Genomic DNA, 18915 nt, shown 5'->3' with positions numbered 1-18915 from the left:
GCATAGAGGGGGAGGATCACCTCCCTGGCTCTACTTGAGATGCACCTGTGGATATACGATAAGGTCTGGTTAGCCCTGCCAACCGTGACCTTGCGTTGTCGGCCCATGTTCATGTTGGAGTCAATAATGACCATCTTGCATCATCAAATCCATCTTGCATCATTGATATAGATGGTCTTAAACAACAACATTTTAAAATCCAACTTGAACATGAAACTGTGGAACGAGAAATCAGCCATAGGCTGGTCTGTGCTAAATACAGTCTAAACAGATTCTTATCCAATTACCTAGATTAGTTTTTATAACCCTTATACCCATATGGGTTTACTGTTTTGTTTTTTTTCTTCAACCTACCTTTGCCATCTCTCCTTTCCTTTTCACTTCCCTATCTTTTGTATTTACCATATTTACTCAAAAACACAAGATTTTTTTAATATACAATAAGGTTTTTTCCTCCCATGTGGCATGGGGAGAAAACCCCCTTCATCTTAACACATATAACAAAAGCCCACTATATACATTATCTGTTGTTAAACTGCTGCCAAAAGCAGCATGTGCTCAGCAACAGAAACCAACTATGAAGCTGATTAAATTCAGCCAATACTGAGCGTGACTATAAGACACATGACCCACATTGGGCAAACATGCTGATGGAAACCTACCACAAGAATAGATCAGTGCAGCCCATCTGAATCAGACATATGGTACTGCCCATTAAGGAGTCCCCCTCATTGAAGACTCTTTATTCAGTCATGGTGAACCATAACATTGCATACAGTTCCCCCAAAATCCCTCTGTCAGCCCTTCTCTCAGCATGGAGCATATTAGTGTGGCTCTGTGCACCATAAGGTGAAACCAGACCAGGCTGCCCTGCACTTTATCTGCATATACATTTTTGGAGCAACCCAGAGCTCATGACAAGAGCATCCAGTGCCAGTCATGAGTGGGAGCTAAGTAGTACATGGATCTGTTGTGGGGGTATGTGAGCAGTACTGAACTGTGAGGTCACCATGGCTAGAAACGCTATTGCCTCTGGTGAGACAGAGCGCAATGAATTATGTGGTAAATCATAAGCCTTTGGGTTTGGACCAGAATCATGCATAGTTTATACTACATATAAGTAGGGTCAAAGTAGTGCTCAAAAGTGTGATTGTGGAGTACCAGTGTTAAAACCTGTAGCAATTTCAAAAAAGGTAACAGGAATTAATTCTCAATAAACTATGTGCATGGGCAATATATGTAAATTGCTACAGCCATGTTTAATTTCAAAGTTTATTGTTTTTAAATTTGCTCCTTAGTTTCAGATGCTTAGGGGGTGCAGAGTCTGACAGTAAGGAGATGGGGAAGGGCTGCCAGGGGAAAAAGTTCAGGGGGAGCAGAAAGCAAAGGGCTACCTGCAAGGGGTGTGCAAAATGGGCTGCATTCTATTCAGCCAGAATCAGGGACAGTGATTCAATTTGTTGATTCGGATTACTGTCCCCAATTCGATTCGATTCAGCCAAATCCAAATCTGAAGATTCTATGCTGATTCAGAGATTCAGAGATTTGGCCATAGACACAGCTTTAAATGTTTATTCTACATATCTTGAGGTACCAGAAATGGCTTGTGAATGCCATGATACTGAGGCAGATGGAGCGTCTCACATGAGCGTGGGTAGGGGACCATGTGGTTGGCGGCAAACCTGGTTCTGCTGCTGAGCACATTGGGCTCTCCCGTACCCCCAGCTTGTTACTCAGCCATGGGGGGACCCTGGGTGCCCCCCCAGACCCAGGAGGCACCAGTCACCAAGCCAGGTGACACAGAGGGGCTCCCTGCATGCTCCACACCAGACCCAGAAGTTGACTGGAAGTGCTTGTGGTCCACTTCCACATCTGCTGCTGAGTACGCTGGGGAGCTCCCCGTGTTCCTGTGAGATGCTACATCTGCCCCACCATCACAGCATTCATGAGCCACCTGGTACCTTGAGGTATGTAGAAAAAGCATTTAAAGCTGTGCCTGTGTCCGAATCGCCGAATCTTTTAAAGTCTCTCTGAAACAAGTTAGAAGGTTCCAATTTAATTTTGAGAGATTAAAGGGTCTCCTGATTCAATTCAGATTTGGAGTTTCAGCCACTGAATTGGGCTGAATTTCCACCAGATTGAATCAGGAACTGAAGCTTCACACAGCCCTACTACCTGCCCCGCTCCCCCCCCCCACCATTTATTTTCTCTGCTGTAGCAGTGGGAGGGGGACAAATTCAAGACAAACCTCCAATAATTAGATTCTATACCTAGAAAATTAATTTTTCCATATATAGAATCTAATTATCATGGGGTCATCTTATAATCAGGGTTGTCTTCTATTTGAGTAAATATATCATTCTTTCTATTTGAATGTCTGCCCCTTGCAAGTCCTTTCATAGCATCTGATGAAGGGGGCAGCTGCTTACAAAAGTTAATGAATCTCTGCATTAGTTAGTCTATAAGGTACAACTTTGTCCTGCCTTCCACTGTTGATATGCCATTGACCATATTCTTGGTCCCTTAAGGAGTATGAAGACATGCTTTTTGGTTCAGAGTTAACAGTCTTGATCACTTAAATGCAACACTCCAATAAACTTTGCTAAGACCAGGATTTTACTTGGGATAGAGTGGATGTAAAAGCAATGGAATAGTAACAGTAATATTCATTAGGGGTGTGCAAAGCAGGCAGTATTCAATTCAGATTCAGTCTGATTTGGGGGACAGTGATTTAATTAGCTAATTTGGATCACTGTCCCAATTTGATTCGGCTGAATCTGAAGATTCGATTCTGATTCAGAGAATCAGTGATTTGGCCGTAGGCACAGCTTTATATGTTTTTTCTACATACCTCGAGGTACCAGGTGTGGCTCATGGATGCTGAGATGGTGGGGCAGATGAAGCATCCCATGGGAGCATGAGTGGGGCCCTCTGCACACTTGGCAGCATACCCTGAAATGGACCAGAAGTAGTTCCAGTCCACTTCCAGGTCTACCGCCGAGTGCGCAGGCACCTCCCTGTGCCCCCTCTGCAGCTCAGTGATTGGCCACAGGGGACCCTGGGTGCCCCCCCCAGCGGCACTAGTCACTGAGCCAGGAGGTGGGGGGGGGGTGGATTTCCCATGCATTCTGTGGCGGACCTGAAAGTCAACCGGATGTACTTGTGGTCCACTTTTGGGTCTGCCCCAGTATGTGAGGGACTGCTCCACGCTCCTGTGGGATGCTCAACCTGCCCCACCATCTCAGCATTCACAAGTCATGGCTGGTACCTCAAGGTACGTAGAATAAACATATAAAGCTATGTCTATGGCCAAATTGTCAAACCTCTCTGAATCGATTTAGAGGCTTCCAATTCAGTTTGGAGAGGTTAATGGGCCTCCTAATTCAATTCCAATTCACCAAATTGGGACGAATCTCTTCTGAGTCGAATCAGCAACCAGAGCTTTGCACAGCCCTAATATTCATTACTATCTCAATAGCTCCACTAAGCTCATAATCAGGATTTTATAATCTCTAGAATAACATTACATAAAAGGAGGACAAAGGTCAACAGAACTTTTGGAAGAACTTCGTTGTAATGAGAAAATAAGAGGAAATGTTCAATGGGATTGCCCATGACAAGGCTGCATAATTCATGGGCAGTTACCACCCACTTGGCCATTCTCAATTATAGGGCACCTATACATGGGCAGACTCAATTAATTGATTCTGTTCATTCAATTAATCACCATTTTTCAGTGTGGGGACACGGATACATGAGACACTCTTGGTGATTTCATTAGAGAGGCACTTGGAGCCCCCCTTGGAGCCCCCTTTCTCTGCACTCCAGGAGCATGTGTATAAATGCCCCTTGTTTCTAGGTTTCTCTTTCTCTCAGGAAGTCTCATTTTGGTATTTCATACTGCAGTTGTTTTATCACTCAGAGCTACTTTCTGGCATTAGTCCCAGTTCTCCAGATCCCATTCTGTAAAAATGTCCCTTTTCTGATTGCTGTTCTCAGCACTCCTCAATTAAGAATCCTTGTACTTTGTTAGCACCTTTTATTCCAGGTCCAGTTCATCATACATCCTTTCAAGTAAAACTGGATCTAACATGGCTCTTGTATACCTCAGATAGATACCTCCCCTCTAACTTTATACACTGCTGTTCGTTTTTAAGCAGAGATTAGGAACCTTCAGCAAATTTTCAATTCACATGTCACTGTTCACTAAACTGAGAACAGATTACAGGCCCTGTCTTGTGGCCAACAGAGACTGCCAGACCTTAGGAAACTGCACCACAGACTTGGAGAATCATAAGAAAAACCCGAGAACCAAATTCACTGCTAGTATCATTCACTAAAGTCAGTGAAGTTATGCGAGCAGAGAATTTAGCTCAAAGAGTATTACAGGCAGCAGGAAAGAAGGGTGAGTTTAGAACGAAAAAGAAGCATTGAAAAGAAATGTAATACATGAGTTAAAAGCTTCACAAATCTAGATTAGAGGAAGAAATAATTTAAGTTAAGAATATAGTCATGGATAATTCTGTGTAAGAATGGATTGATTATTATGGAGAGTAAAAGGGATAATATATTTTTTTAACATTAAGACAATTTCAAGCTTAGTTCTGTTCAAGCATAGGAGTGGTGTTTGGGCCTGGATTTTTAATCAAAACAAGATTAGCTATCTCTATTTATAACTGAGATGAAACTACCCTTTCCAAACTATGGCCTATGAGTTCTGAAGTTGTATTGTTTAATGATATCAGGGACAGGTTTAAAATGATTTCTAACAATCATTCATTATACAGATTTGCTTGTTAGACAGTGTGCATTGAGAATTAAAAAAAAAAAAAAATTAGTTACAGGGAATATAAAGCTTGCCCAAATAAGAATTTACCCTTTAAAAATAGGTCATTATGCTTAAAAATACTAAAAACTATTTTATATTTTCAGACATCAGATTTCTTTACTTTTATAAATCTCATTTCCCCCTCTGACAAAAGCCAAACAGCAGGGCTTTCTGTAAGGAGAAATAAACGAGTTTGAAGGTTGACTTTCTACGATTAAATATCCCTTTAGATGCATCCCCTCTGGCATAAGAATAAAATTGTTTTGATTAAACATGTGCAGTTACTTTTGGCAGTGATTTTATTCTATCCTTTAAAACACAAGAGAAACAAAATTCAGCTCTGCAGATGATGTTCTTTTATAACACCTTAAAAATGGAAAAAAGTCTTATATGGTTACATAAAATAAATAGAACTCTATTCATATCTATTCATGCTCCTTTGGAATATTCAAGCTAAGTTAAGTACTTATGGAATAATATAAATCAATATATTTAAAAGGCACTTTATTAAAAATAAATACACAAGAGCATCAGATGTAATTTGTCATTTGTGCTGTGAAAATGTAGAAAATCATATAGATTAAAATATTCAGGATAATGCTGCATGGGCTGAATCCTAGCTAAGAGCCCATACAATGTCATATTCATGGTTTCTGGAAAACAGCTACACTCAAAAGAGAGCCTGAGGACTGGACAGTAATTTGTAGATAGTGAAGTCATATTGTGAAGCACACTGCAAATCTAGACAATAACACAACTTCAAAACTATTTTTAAAAGGGAAAAGCTATGGTGCAACAAAGGTGAATAACTATAATTACAAATAGCTGAGTTACATTTTGCCAAGTGTTAGTAATGAAATCTGAAAATTCTACTGGGATTATATGAAGGAGGAGGAACAAGATATGTGATGTTTTATGGAGCTGTTAATTAAGAAAACATGTTTATTAAATATTGATTAATTTTAGTACTCACATTTAAAATTAAGTGTGCACATATGGCTGAAGCAGTGTTTTGCAGTAACAAAAATATAACTGAAATCAGAAATTACATTTCTACTGAAAGTGATCATGTAAAAAGTATAATCTTAATAGGGACAAACGTGTTTAATATTTATTTAATTTGTTTTCTTCTCTAAAGTTCTTTTACAATTGAAACAGGTTTACTTGTTTAAGGTCTAATCCCATGGACCTGTGATTTGCAAGCAGTCTTTACTCCAGGGATTATTCTATTCAAACTTTCTCCAATAGGAACAGGGACATCATGAGCGCATCCAGACAAGCACAGATGTGCAGTATGTGGGGCCACAGACCTGTCTGCAGTGCCACCCACCACACATGCAGGTGTTCCCCGTGCTGCTATTTTGCAGCACAGGGTAGGTTTTTGACCCCAGGCAATCCCAGGGTCAAAATAACCCACACCAAAAATCAGCAGGGTAGCTCACGTGGTGGCAGCATGTGCTGCCCAAAATCAGAGCCTGGCTGGCTGAAGTCATGCTCTGGCTACCAGCGAGGCTTCCTGCCACAGCTACAGCCCTGGGAGGCCCCCAGAACCCCAGGTAAGGCTGCTGGGGCTAGCACAGTTGCTGGTCTCGGCCTCCCCTATTACACCCAAGGTAAGCTGCGATGCACCACAGTGTCCATGGCACAGGTGTTCCCCAGGGACAAGTATCCCTTGTGCCACTGCTACTTGTCCCAGGGAAACAAACATCTGCACTTGTCTGGACATGCCCCACTAGTGTGAAAGTCTACTCCTGTGGGGAAAGCATTTTTGATTTTACATTGTATAAGTATTCCTTTTTCTGCATTTCTAGGTAAACATAAGACCCAAACCACTCAGCTTTGCAGCCTTTCTTTTTCTGTTCATCAGCACCATCAACAAGGTCAGTGCAACTCTGGGAACATGCTCCATTACTTTAGGGCATATGTTTACATGGAGGCACTTGTGAAAGTTAAAGGTGAATCAAATAAATGTATGAAGTCAATGAGCATAAATTCAAGTATGTTAAATAGCTATGCTGTTAGGCAGGAGTAACATAATAGTGCTATAAATTAATCCTGAAGGTAACTTTATTCTTGAATGAAACAATCCCTGCAAGCATTGTGGGGGACACACTATAGTACCTTATCTAACCTGAGTTCTCACTTTTAGTTTATTCACCTTAAACCTATCTATAAATAAGACATGACCTAATTTAAACTTTTTTAACTAGGTTTGTTAACAAACCTCTATAACAATTTCATTCAGTATAATTCTATCAATGATAGAATATACTGGGCCCTAGTTCATCCCTTTCTCCAGTCCATAAATGATTTGTGCCAGCCTTGGACTGGCACAGATTACTTTTCCCTCTACACCAGCCAGTTTTGTTGGCTACTCTGCAAGGATCAGACCCAGGGCTCCACCTTCTTCCCTTTTACTCAGGGGGCACATCTACATGTGCACTTACATTTCATTCAATTTACTGCGCAGTAAGCAAACATAAGTCAGTGTCTACATGCACAGGCATTAAAGTGCATTAATGCTGTGTGTGGTCTGACTTGGTACTAAAGTTAGTCCCAAGTCAGACTACAAACACAGTATTACTGCACAGTAAGGTGTTTACACGTGCATTACTGCACAGTAACTAATCAGGCATAAATTGGATATCTGCACAATGCAGGTATCCAATTTATGCCCAAACTGGCATAAATTGCCATAGTTACTGCACAGTATGGGCATGCATGTGTAGATAAGCACCCATACTGTGCAGTAATTTAGGTTGCTGCACAGTAAATGTGCACGTGTAGACATGCCCAGGGAGACGTAGGAATAGGAGTACTAGTCTCCACATGGCTATCCAAGAAGTGAACAGTCTTGCCAAAAAGCAAATAGGCTTCATTTGTTCAAAGTACATACGTAGGGAGATTGACAATAACTCCTGTTTTCAAGGATGAATAGTTTGACCAAGAACAGGGTTACATATTTAAGCCAAATAGCATGTTTGCAGTAATATGCATAACACAGTGTACAGGATTGTCTTGATTATTCATGCAGCAAAAGAGATTTTTTAATATGCTATAATCTAACATTCAGAACAGACATTGTAAGACAAATACTACGTATTTCAGCTACAGTATAAAAAGCTTTATTTTGTACAATTCTGTAACAAATGCATTAGTAGTTGCTTAAAAAGACACTGTCAAGGCACTTCTCATAATCCTTAAAATATTTTTTCTCCTTGTTTATAATAATCCCCTGAAAGCTTGGAAGTGAAATCTATTTCCCTTATGAATATTTTTCCCCCTTCCATTATCTGTACTTGGATGTTTCATAAATGCCATAGTACTAATTTTTATTTTATTTTTTTAAACAAAAGGCATGTTGAAGCATTTGCTTTAATCTGATCATTGTCCCTGAACACACAGAATGGATTTAAAAACAAAAGGAAGGAGAGAAAAAGATGGGAGCTATTTTGAGTCTGACCATCTTTATAATATCCTTTAAGGTTAGATCACTCTCAAGCTCTACCAGTAGTATTAGGGAGATAGGACTAGTTCTTATAATTTGGCAGTGATTGCTCCAAAGAGAACACAGGATTCTTGCTAAGTTTAAATGTTCTGAAAGATCTCCAGAAGTTTGGTTTTTAAGCAAAATCTTGTCAATGAACACACATTAAAAAAACTATTTTTACATTCACAATGTATTAATGATTTCAGCCAGACCCCAAGCCTATTTCTTCACCTGTCTGCAATAAGCAAAATTTATGACTGTATCCCAACACTGGCTCCAAACCCATTTTTCTTCCAGTGCTCCTTTTCCAATTCTTATTCAAGGAACAACATATATCCTACCCACCATATCTGCTTTTTCTTCTTATCCTTTCCTTTTAGTATTAGACTGTGCTAAACATAAGCTTAAATCTGCACCGAGTGACAGTAGCTGTTCCAGTTAAATACCACTGCTAGCTTTAGCCTGCACTCTCATCCTAAACTCTACAATGAACAATGCATCTTGAATCACTTTGGAATTAACTCCTGAACAATATTTTATTTGTTGCAGGATCATTACAGCAGCTGAAAACCCTGGAATATTTTCACTGAGACAAAGATCCATTGAAGGCTTTAGAACTAGGAACAGTTTACAGAGAGGCCAAAAGAATAGGTCTGTAACAACTAACTATTTGAGAAGGGGAGTTCAGCTTTTTGGTCAAGATACAAAATAGGAAGAATTGGTGAGTGTCAGAAACTGGTAGGTACAAAACTAAACTTCAAAATGAACTGCATTTTATTTGGATGTATAAAATATCTGGGAAAGTCTAGATTCTTTTCAAACCACTACTACAATGCAGCTTAAGCCCTGACTAGCTTGGTCTGAAGGAGCAGAGCTAACCATCACCAAAGATAATTTTTCATGAAGAGCTTCCCTTGTAAGAAGAGGTACAGACAAATGTCAGCAGAAACGCTTTGTAAAATAGTAACCAAAAAACAATGGTTGGGGTGATCTTTCACCAAGCAAACAACAGAAAGGGAGGTGTTCATCAGCATGTGGGAATAGGCCAGGGTAACTGTTGCCAGTTGGATCTTGTAATTTTACTGATGAATTTCACCCAAACAGGGGCTATGTGGCATTTAGATCTAAACTATGCCCTGTTTCCCCCAGACACGGTAAACATACATTTCAGGAAAGCTGTTGCAAATGCGTAAGTACAAAGTATGATAGCTATTCAACAAAAATAGTTTACTGCATGCTGTATTTTTCAGCTATTACAGGCAAATGGCACATAGTCATTGCTTTGCAAATAAATAAAAAATACACATGATTACAAAGAGTCTTCATAGTTTTATGTTAGATAAATGAATGAATTCAAGATAAAGGTCCTAAGCTAGATTCACCCCACGCTGTAGCACTTTAATGCTTCTCCAGCAGCATAAAGAAGCCATAAAGGTAGTTGAAATGGCACCCACAGGACCTTTGAGTTGTATAGGAGTTTTTCATCTGCTGTAGAGCAGACATAATGACTTTATGCTGGCTAGTCTTTGTAATTTCAGTGTAGGGAGTATGCTGGAGTAGGATAAGCCCCAGCTGTTTTCCAGCCACTCTGCCAGGGTAATGGTGTTAGGAAGCCTATTAAAATCCAGTACAACTTAGTAGAACTTAAAGTAACGAAGACAGTCTAATAGCCGAGGCCAAAATCTGGTGAAGCAAAAGTGCCTAGAACCACTTTTTTCCCCTTGTTCTATTCATTTGGTGATCTAGCTCATTAAACTGAAAGATTTTTCCCAAGATGACTATAACTCATTTTTGTGAAGGAAGAAATAAAATAACAACTCTTACAGCGTATTAAGCAAGTTGGAATAGATATGTCTTGTAATAAAGGCTCTGAAAAACTGTCGGACTATTACATTGCTTTCTGTCATCTGTATTATGACAGCACCTAGGAGCCCCAGTCGTAGATTGGGACAAACAGAACTAAAAGTACTTACGATCAAAGTATATTGTAAGACACAACAGATGGAGAAGGAGATGGACAGATGACAGACAGATGGGGAAGCAAAAGGAAACAATGCAACAATAAATAAATAATAAAACAGCACAAATAAATAAATGGAGTTTCCTGCTTAAAAATTATTAATTTGGTGAAATGTTGGTCTCTGTGGCACCTCTTCCCTAGACATTAGGCTCTCAGGGTCCCATTGGATTCCCTCTAGTGAAAATAATTCCTCTGTGTACAGACACATGGAAGCTAACAAGCTGAATTGCTGGGTTACAGAGTAAAACTTCTAATGCACCTCAGCAGAAACAATGTTTATTAAGGTGTACACACACACAATTCCCTTTCTCTCAGGCATGCAGCAGTGAAAAATAATCAGCACACAAAGAGGTGTTATTGTAAAAACTACACTTAGGAGCCAGTCAAAATGTGTTGTCTTACAGACCTAACAGGTTTCTATTTCTCTACTCATTTTTTCTTGCAATTTTTGATTTGTTGCAGCCCTGAAATAAAAATAAGCTTCTTATTAAAAACTACCTAGAACATCAAATCCCGTGCAATAAGAGAGTTAACAATTGTAAACCCTGTCATGTCTCTGAGAAGCAGAGGAATTATCTTGTTATCAATTTAATAATGGAACATTGAAGTAAATGATGCCATCCACTGACACCAGTAACACTGTCTCTCCTGGGAAATTCATGTCTGTAGGAACTGTCAATCTAGATGGATATGGACATATTAAACATTGTACCTTCAGTCCATAAATCTATTCTTTCTATGCTGCCTTAATAAAAAGATTCTGCATGGTGATAAAGACGAGTAATGCAGAATGTCTTGACATTACTGACCTATAATCCTCCTTTTTTTTAAAATCTTTCAAGGAGTGGATAGTAAATAATTTAATAATCTCTAACCTTCCCTTGTTTTCCCTCATAACTTGCATTTAAAATGTCTTCAAGTAGTTTTAGGTAAATGAAGTTTAATAATTCACTGAGAACACAAATAATGAGTATTATTGTATTTATTATCCAGCTGCTTCTATCTCGAACACTTTTTGATTAAAGTCCTGTCTTCTTGCTACTTTATATTGGGTTTTCCACTGTTTTTCCAAACTGAAGTGGAAAGAGGATAATATATGTAGAAAAAACAAGGCTAAACATTACTAGCAGGTAATAAGTCAAGGGAAATATAAGAACTACCGCAATGATTTATTCAGGTGGGGCTGACACTGTAACTGAAAACTACGGAAAGGTCCCCTAAAATGAGATGTTTATTGTCAAAGCAGGAAAAATTGATCCTGTGACAATGTTCTGTTATGAGATCCCCACTTCTATTATAATCCAATGAGTGATGTTGATTTAATCAGATTATTGGAAGGATGTTGATGAGATAGACTGGGATGCATCTCTAAATGAAGCCCAGCACTGCTAGGATCCAATGCAGACCTCAGGCAAAAACAAACCAAAACCCCCCCAAAACGAACAAACCCTGAGACTTGGAGACAAGCCCATTTCTCTATAAAATAACAAAATGTTGTTGCTTTGACTGCAACAGAAAACTAAGCAGACAGTAGTTAAGTAACTGTTAGCTGAAACAACAGAGCAGTGGCTTGATTTTCAGAGATTCTCTGCACCCATAATTCCTCCACCCACAAATCTGCTTTGAAAAACCAAAAAAGGCTTTGAGAAACAAGTCCTGTACAGTGCCTTTTGTAGACATAGTGATGGGTGTAAATAATACTATTAATGAATCTAGCAGCTATATTAAACACAGGAAACCAGTGTACTTTTGTGTAGATCTGCTTGGAAAACAACATTTTTCCTTTGGAACATTTAATCCTTTTAGGGTAAAACTGCAACAAATAGGAAAAATGACCAAAGTACATTTCTGCCACAAATTAGGAGGGAAAGAAACCTGGCTGAAGACCAAAACATTTTAGGTGTCTGCCCAAACTTATCTGGTGAAAAACTGAAAGTTTTAAGTACAGGAGACACTTGTCCAAAAAACTGCCCAATGGAGAATCCAATTTTCCATCAAAAAACAGTTTCAAGAGAGTCTTACTAATGTGAAACACAAATTAAAGCAAAGTGAAGGGACAAAACAAAGACAGACCTTCTAATGAAATCACATTTCCCTTCCCTCAGGGCCCTCATTAATTAACACATTAGAATGCTGCCAGAATTGGGGAGGGGGGGAGCCTACCAAGCATAATTCCCCAAACACAGATGTCTAATGAAAGAAAAATCAGCACCTGTAGAAAAGACTTCAGGGGGACAGGAGAGTTCAGATGAGCCATGGTCATTATATGGAAGAGCCTCAAGACGTTTGCAGTTCTGATAAACCCCTCTAAGTCTAGAAAGCATATTTAAATCTTCTAAAAATATATCTGGGGGGCTGCAAATTTTATATTTAGATTAAGGACAAAAATTCTTTCCCCTAGCTTTTCAGCTTTCTTGGTGCTGAATAAAACCATACACATATGTGCATAGAAATTAATATTAATGAAGGAAAAGTGTATATACACAAAAGCAGTTTGAATCTAAGGGGAAAGTGTAGGCTCAGGTCCATTTTGATTATTGGTTCACCCATCGCTACCACATAACTGATGTGTAACCCGCAGTCTGCCGCACCTCTGCTCTATCACAATAAAGGGAAAGCAGGGGATGCCAATGTATTATTGAAAGAGGTAATGGAAAACTGTTAGAAATAATTTTACAATATTTCAAACACAAACAATAACTTGTAGCAAGAACTTAACAATGCACTGCTGACATATTATTGATTTCTTAGACCACATATTGAAAAGCAAAGTGGGCAAAAAAATCACAGTTCTGTAGGTTTTTTCTTCCCCAAGTACAGATTTTCTAACATCATAGTACCAATCTAAGGTATGCATATGCCTTCTATTACCATAGTGTCCAAGTGCCTCACTAATATTTTTATATATACCATATTTGTTTGAATACAAGACAAACCTGAATAGATGACCCCCCCCAATAATTTGATTCTATATACATATATATAATTTATATATTTTTAATACTTTTCCAGGTGTAGAATTTATCCATCGGAGGACTGTTTTGAATTCACCCTACTTCTACTGCTACAGCAATGAAAACAGTGGCTGGGAGGGTCAGATGACCCCCTTTCCCTTCTGCCCATCCCACTTCTTCCCTGTGCAGCTTTCCTGCCCACCCCCTTATCATGAGACTCTGTTCAGGCTCATTATGTGATATTAATGGGAGACTAGGGAAGGGAAGAGACAGAAAGGAGGGCTGAAACTGCAGAGGGCAATCAGAGAAGAGCAGGAAACTGCTGTGGGTCCCGTGGATCCTGACTGCTGCAAGTTTCAGCACAGGTACTCCATATACAGGCAGTCCTCAACTTATAACATTTTGAGCTACAGTGTTTCACACTTAAAATGTTTATAAATTGACACCATTTTTCAACTTTCTGATGTCAGTTTAGACTTTACAATGCTTGATCCGATGCCATGCCACACCAGTGAACAAGTTCACTGCAATAGCTATCTCCCTGAAGAACATCTGCCCAAACTTCCTTGGACACTTTCTTTAAGAAATCAGACAAGACTCCAGAAGAACCTGCAGCCGAGACTCCTGAGAAAACTCCAGCCAAGAACCCTTCGAAGAGTCCAACCAAGAGCCCTTTAAAAAGTATAGCAAAGTCACCTCAAAGAAGTCCTTCCAAATCAATATGATTGCTATTTACAATATAAATACATTAATGAAGCCATATTACTTATCTATAATTGACTGAGTACAAAATTCTGGGTTATTTGTGGTGAAAATAAGGTATTGGGCCTTGGTTCAGGAACCAATCCCCCATTTATAACATCGTTTCTGTGGGAAAATCAGTTCTGAGTTACATTTCTACTTAAGACATGGTTTTCAGGAACCAATTGTGTTGTATGTCCGAGGACTGCCTGTACATGCTTTTGAGCACCACATTTATACCTATTTATACACAGTACCTGTGCATAATATTAGTTTTACTCCAGGGCCAAAAGGCTCATGACTTATCATATAGTTCATCGGGCTGGGCCTTAGCAGAGTCAATGGTGTTTCAAGCCACGGTGATCCCACAGCTCAGTACTGCTCAGTATGCATGTGTGTGCTCCAGATACACCCCAGAAAGGATGTATGTCCTAAATAGCTCCCACTCATGACTAGAACTGGGTGTTCTTGCTGAGTCCTGAAGTGCTACAAAAATGTATATATAGATGAGCCACAGGGCAACCTGGTCTGCTTTCACCTCATGGAGGGCAGGAGTACCCTAATCATATACTCCAGGCTGAGAGAACGGCTGACAGAGAGATTCTGCGTGCACTGTATGCAATGTGATGGCTCACTATCAGTGAGGGAGACTGTGCTTAATGGGAACTACCACGTCTTATTTAGATGGACTGCACTGACCTATACTGTAGTAGGTTCCAATAAGCATCTCAGCTTTTTGGCTAAGATCAAGCATTTTTGGTACCAAGGGGATGCTGTCAGGGCTGGCTGGCCCTCCTGGTGCTGGCCTGAGATTGCAGTACTTCCAGGAAAAAGAAAAAAGGTTCTGGCACCGGGGGGGGAGGGTGGTGGTGTTAGAGCTTGCTCTGGCCTCTCTGAGTGCAAGTCTGTTATTACAGTACTATACCTCCAAGCTTGGTGCTCATTCCCTCCTGGGAGAGCAACCGCCCATCAGTTTGTTTGCCCCATTTAGGCCAGGTATTTTATGGGCATGCTCAATGTGAGTTGCTTTCAATCAACTTCATAGTCAGTTTCCATGACTGAACACATGCTGTTTATAGCAGCAGTTTAATGACAATTAATGTATTTAATGGGGGTGGAGGGGTGGGGAGAAGTTGCTGGTCTGCAAATATGAGATAAGTGGCTTTTTCCCCATGTTGATTGGGGAGAGAAAAAAAATCTTATGTTTGAATAAATATTTTATCCTTAAAAGACTTCTGTGAGTTAGACCACAGTGTGGTTAACGCATTTTTGGATGGGGAATAGAGACAGAGGACACATACAGGCATTCAGTCTCTCCTGGGAGAAAAATAACCTGGGAACAATCAGGGTTGAATCACTCTTGGGAGAACAAATGTTTATATACATTCTCCTCTGAGTGTTTTTTAAAACTCACCACTTCAATTTAGGGCCCTCATTTCATCTACACACACCCTGAAATGTGTCCACAAGGGCCCCCTGGCTGTGCAGTATCAACACTACAAGATCTTTGCTCTTCAAGGGCTCAGCATTTGAATGCCTATTCAGGCGTATCTGGATAAGTTTTCCTACTAGGAAAACAAACCTGGTAGACCATTTGAACATGTGTACACAGCCAAAGAGACTTGCTCAAGGTCACACAAACATTGCATAGTCAGTGGTAGATCCCACATGCCAGAGGAATAGGCACATTGAATGTTTTTCATTGTGGTTCTAAGCTTAAGATATTCTCAGAATTCATTGTTATCTGTTCCAGCAGCCTTGCCAGTCTTAATCACTTTAATGGCTGTGTTGAACTTGGTTTCAGAGCTGGGTCCTGTTAAATTAAGGCTGACATTGGGTGATTTAAATTGTTCATAAGTCAGGTGTCTAATCATTTCTGTGTGTTACTTACTTGGGTTACTGTGTTTGCTGGTGTTACACAGCATTTTCACAATGGAGTTTGGTGACAATGGTCAATGTTGTTTTTTGGTGTCTTTCCATGTAAGGCACCATAGTGCACCATGCTTGCCTGATCAAATAAGTCATATCCAATCCTTTTATGATAGTATGCCGTCTCTCCTTTTTGATATTGTTCAATGTGGTAGCCAGCTGTTCTGTAGTTCTTTATACAATTGCGATGTCATTGCATTGCTTGATTATGTTAAAGAGCTGTTTGCACTGCACTCATCCCTGCATAGCACATAATGGCTTCTATAGACTCTAGGTATACAGAGTTTGGCTATTTCAATTAGGCAGTTTGTATATGTATCGTAGCCTTGATCAGTATTGGTTTCTGATGGATCCTCTAATTAGTTAGCTCTATTTGTGTTCAGCTTTTGGTATTTCTGCCAATACACCTTCTGAAAGTTTCATCTTGGAGCTGGTCTGGGTGTTGTGGGCTCAAAAATCATTTTGTCAGTTTTGTCACAGCAAGGGTCTGTGCTGAGATGATAGGAGCCTATCAAGTACTTTTCTTATTGGTAATTTACTCAAGTTGCCCTTCCATTAGGCAAGATCTGGGTTTGCTGGAATTTTCCAGCATCCAGAGTGGAAGACACATGCCTCCTTCAGGTCATAAGTGGGTTATATCATTCAGGCTTGCCCAGAGACAAAGACTGTCTTTGTTACTATTGTTAACTGAGTATATCTAAATTTGATGATGAAGTCATCTACATATAAGCTTGTCTGGTCATAAATAAGCAGGGATGTGATTGACAACATTGCAGAAGGTGGCTTGTATACACTGACAATGACTATGTCATTGACCTGGATAGCACTCCATTCTGTTGTACTTTGGGAGGTGTTATGTCCCCTGGTATTAAATGACAAGGTCCTTTCTTATGATCGCAGCAAGGCCATAGATCCTGCTGGCTACAGAGTCTGTAAGGCTGTAGCCTGAAAGCTTCATCTTCTGTAGATGCTCTATATGTGTTTCTTGTAGGATTACATATGGTTTCATTTCCCTGCCGATGAGCTCCAGCACTGATTACTTGAGTGAGGAATAGCCTTAGTTATGAAGTTGAAGAAGAGCCAAGCTATTCCCTCAAAAATAGCTAGGAGCAGGGAGAAGAGGAGGGATCCAGGCACACATGTGCCCCATTACCTGACCCGAAGCGGAGGTGGATGCAGCAGCAGCGGAGCCAGCGGTGGGGGCAGCACCAGCTGATCCCCCTAAGGTAAGTGGGGCAGAGGGACCAGACACAGCTGAGCCGGATCTGGAGGGGAAGCCCCCTGGATCCCTCTTAACTGAGCTGGTAGGGAGCTGCGCTCCTGAGCCGCGCCATGCGAACAGAGCGCACAAACAGGGGGTGAGCTAGGGGGGACTGTCCCCCCAAGCCAGGGAGCACCCCCAGGGTTAACCCTCGGGGAGCAGGCTGAGGAGGCACCAGATCCCCCCCAGAGGGGGAGTATCGGGGGCGGGACTGCTGGCAGGCACTTCTGGGAAGATTGGAGCGCCTGATTGGCTGTTGGGGCAGTGACAGGAATTTCAAACCATGGCCTTTAAAAGCCATGGTTTGACATAGCTCCCGACACTCAGGAGCCAGGAGCAGGGAGAAGAGGAGGGATCCAGGCACACGTGTCCCACATGCACATGTGCCCCCTTACCTGACCCAAAGCGAAGATGGATGTAGCAGCAGCGGAGCCAGCAGCGGGGGCAGTACCAGCTGATCCCCCTAAGGTAAGTGGGGCAGAGGGACCAGATGCAGCTGAGCCGGATCCAGAAGGGAAGCCCCCCAGATCCCTCTTAACTGAGCCGGTAGGAAGCCGTGCTCCCAAGCCATGCTGCATGAACAGAATACGCAAACAGGTGCACTCTGTAAGAGCACGCTGGTGGGTGAGCAGGAAGGGCCAGGAGGGAGACTCCTGCTAGCACTGGAAGCAGGGCAAAGGCACTGCACTAAGCTAGAAAAAAGCAGCAACTCCTAAGATGGTGTTGACACAGAGTGCTGCCAGGGCCCCTGCCTGGGGGGCGCAGCCTTTCCAGGGCTTGTCTAAGGCCTCCACCCAGACAGAGCCCATGGCGGGGCTGGCATCCCCCACCCCCAGGCCTGCGGGAGTTGCCCAGCAAGGCCCGGGGGGGGCAGGGACTGGGGACCCCCACACCTGTCCTGCAGGTGGCCACCTTAGGGCCCTGGAGGTGCAGGTGAGGGAGCTCCAGGAGGAGGTTAGCAGGCTGAGGGGAATCAGGGAGGCGGAGGAAGAAATTGACAGCTATTTCCTTTCCCTGCAGGGTCACATAACCAAGGGAGAAGCACCTTGGGAAGTGCGCTCCCCTGCAGAGTGGCAGATGGTCACCTCCAGAACCAGGGGTGCTCATAACATAGCAGTACCAGTTCCTCCAGTCCAGCTGGAGAACAAGTATGAGGCCCTGGCAACTCTGGAGGAGAAGGAAGGAGAGGAGGCAACTCCAGGCTCTCCACAATCTGAGCTGGCCGAAGGAGCTAAGCAGTCCAGGAGGAAAAAGCCTTGAGTGATCATCATAGGTGACTCCATCCTGAGAGGTACAGAGGGCCCCATCTGTCGCCAGGATCCCTCAACACACGAGGTCTACTGGGAGCAAAGATTCAGGACGTGAAGGGGATGATCCAGGCTGTGATCCAGCCCACCGATTACTACCCCATGGTCCTAATCCATGTGGGTACTAATGATGCAGCCAGCAGAAGCCATGATTGCCTGATGGTGGACTACCACACTCTGGGGGGCGTGCTGAAGGAGATAGGTGCACAGGTGGTTTTCTCTTCTATCCTACCAGTGAGCAGACATGGAAGGTGGCACGCGACGTGCATCGTGGAAACCAACTGGCGGCTTCGGGAATGGTGTCTCGAGGCAGGCTTTGGCTTCCTTGACAATGACCCACACATCATGACAAGAGACGTGCTCGGATGGGACGGGCTCCACCTTT

General features: G+C 41.7%; 1 protein-coding gene across 1 annotated transcript in view; it reads right to left on the bottom strand.

Moving 5' to 3' along the window:
• The window catches only part of DPYD (dihydropyrimidine dehydrogenase), a 672292-nt gene that overhangs the window by 173349 nt on the left and 480028 nt on the right, over positions 1-18915 (bottom strand). The window lies entirely within an intron of this gene.

The sequence above is a fragment of the Crocodylus porosus genome, unplaced genomic scaffold, assembly GCF_001723895.1.
Source record: "Crocodylus porosus isolate Cpor-Errol unplaced genomic scaffold, CroPor_comp1, whole genome shotgun sequence".
Classification (NCBI taxonomy): Eukaryota; Metazoa; Chordata; order Crocodylia; family Crocodylidae; genus Crocodylus; species Crocodylus porosus.
The sequence above is the reverse complement of the archived record's forward strand: the minus strand, read 5'-3'. Positions and strand labels throughout refer to the sequence as shown.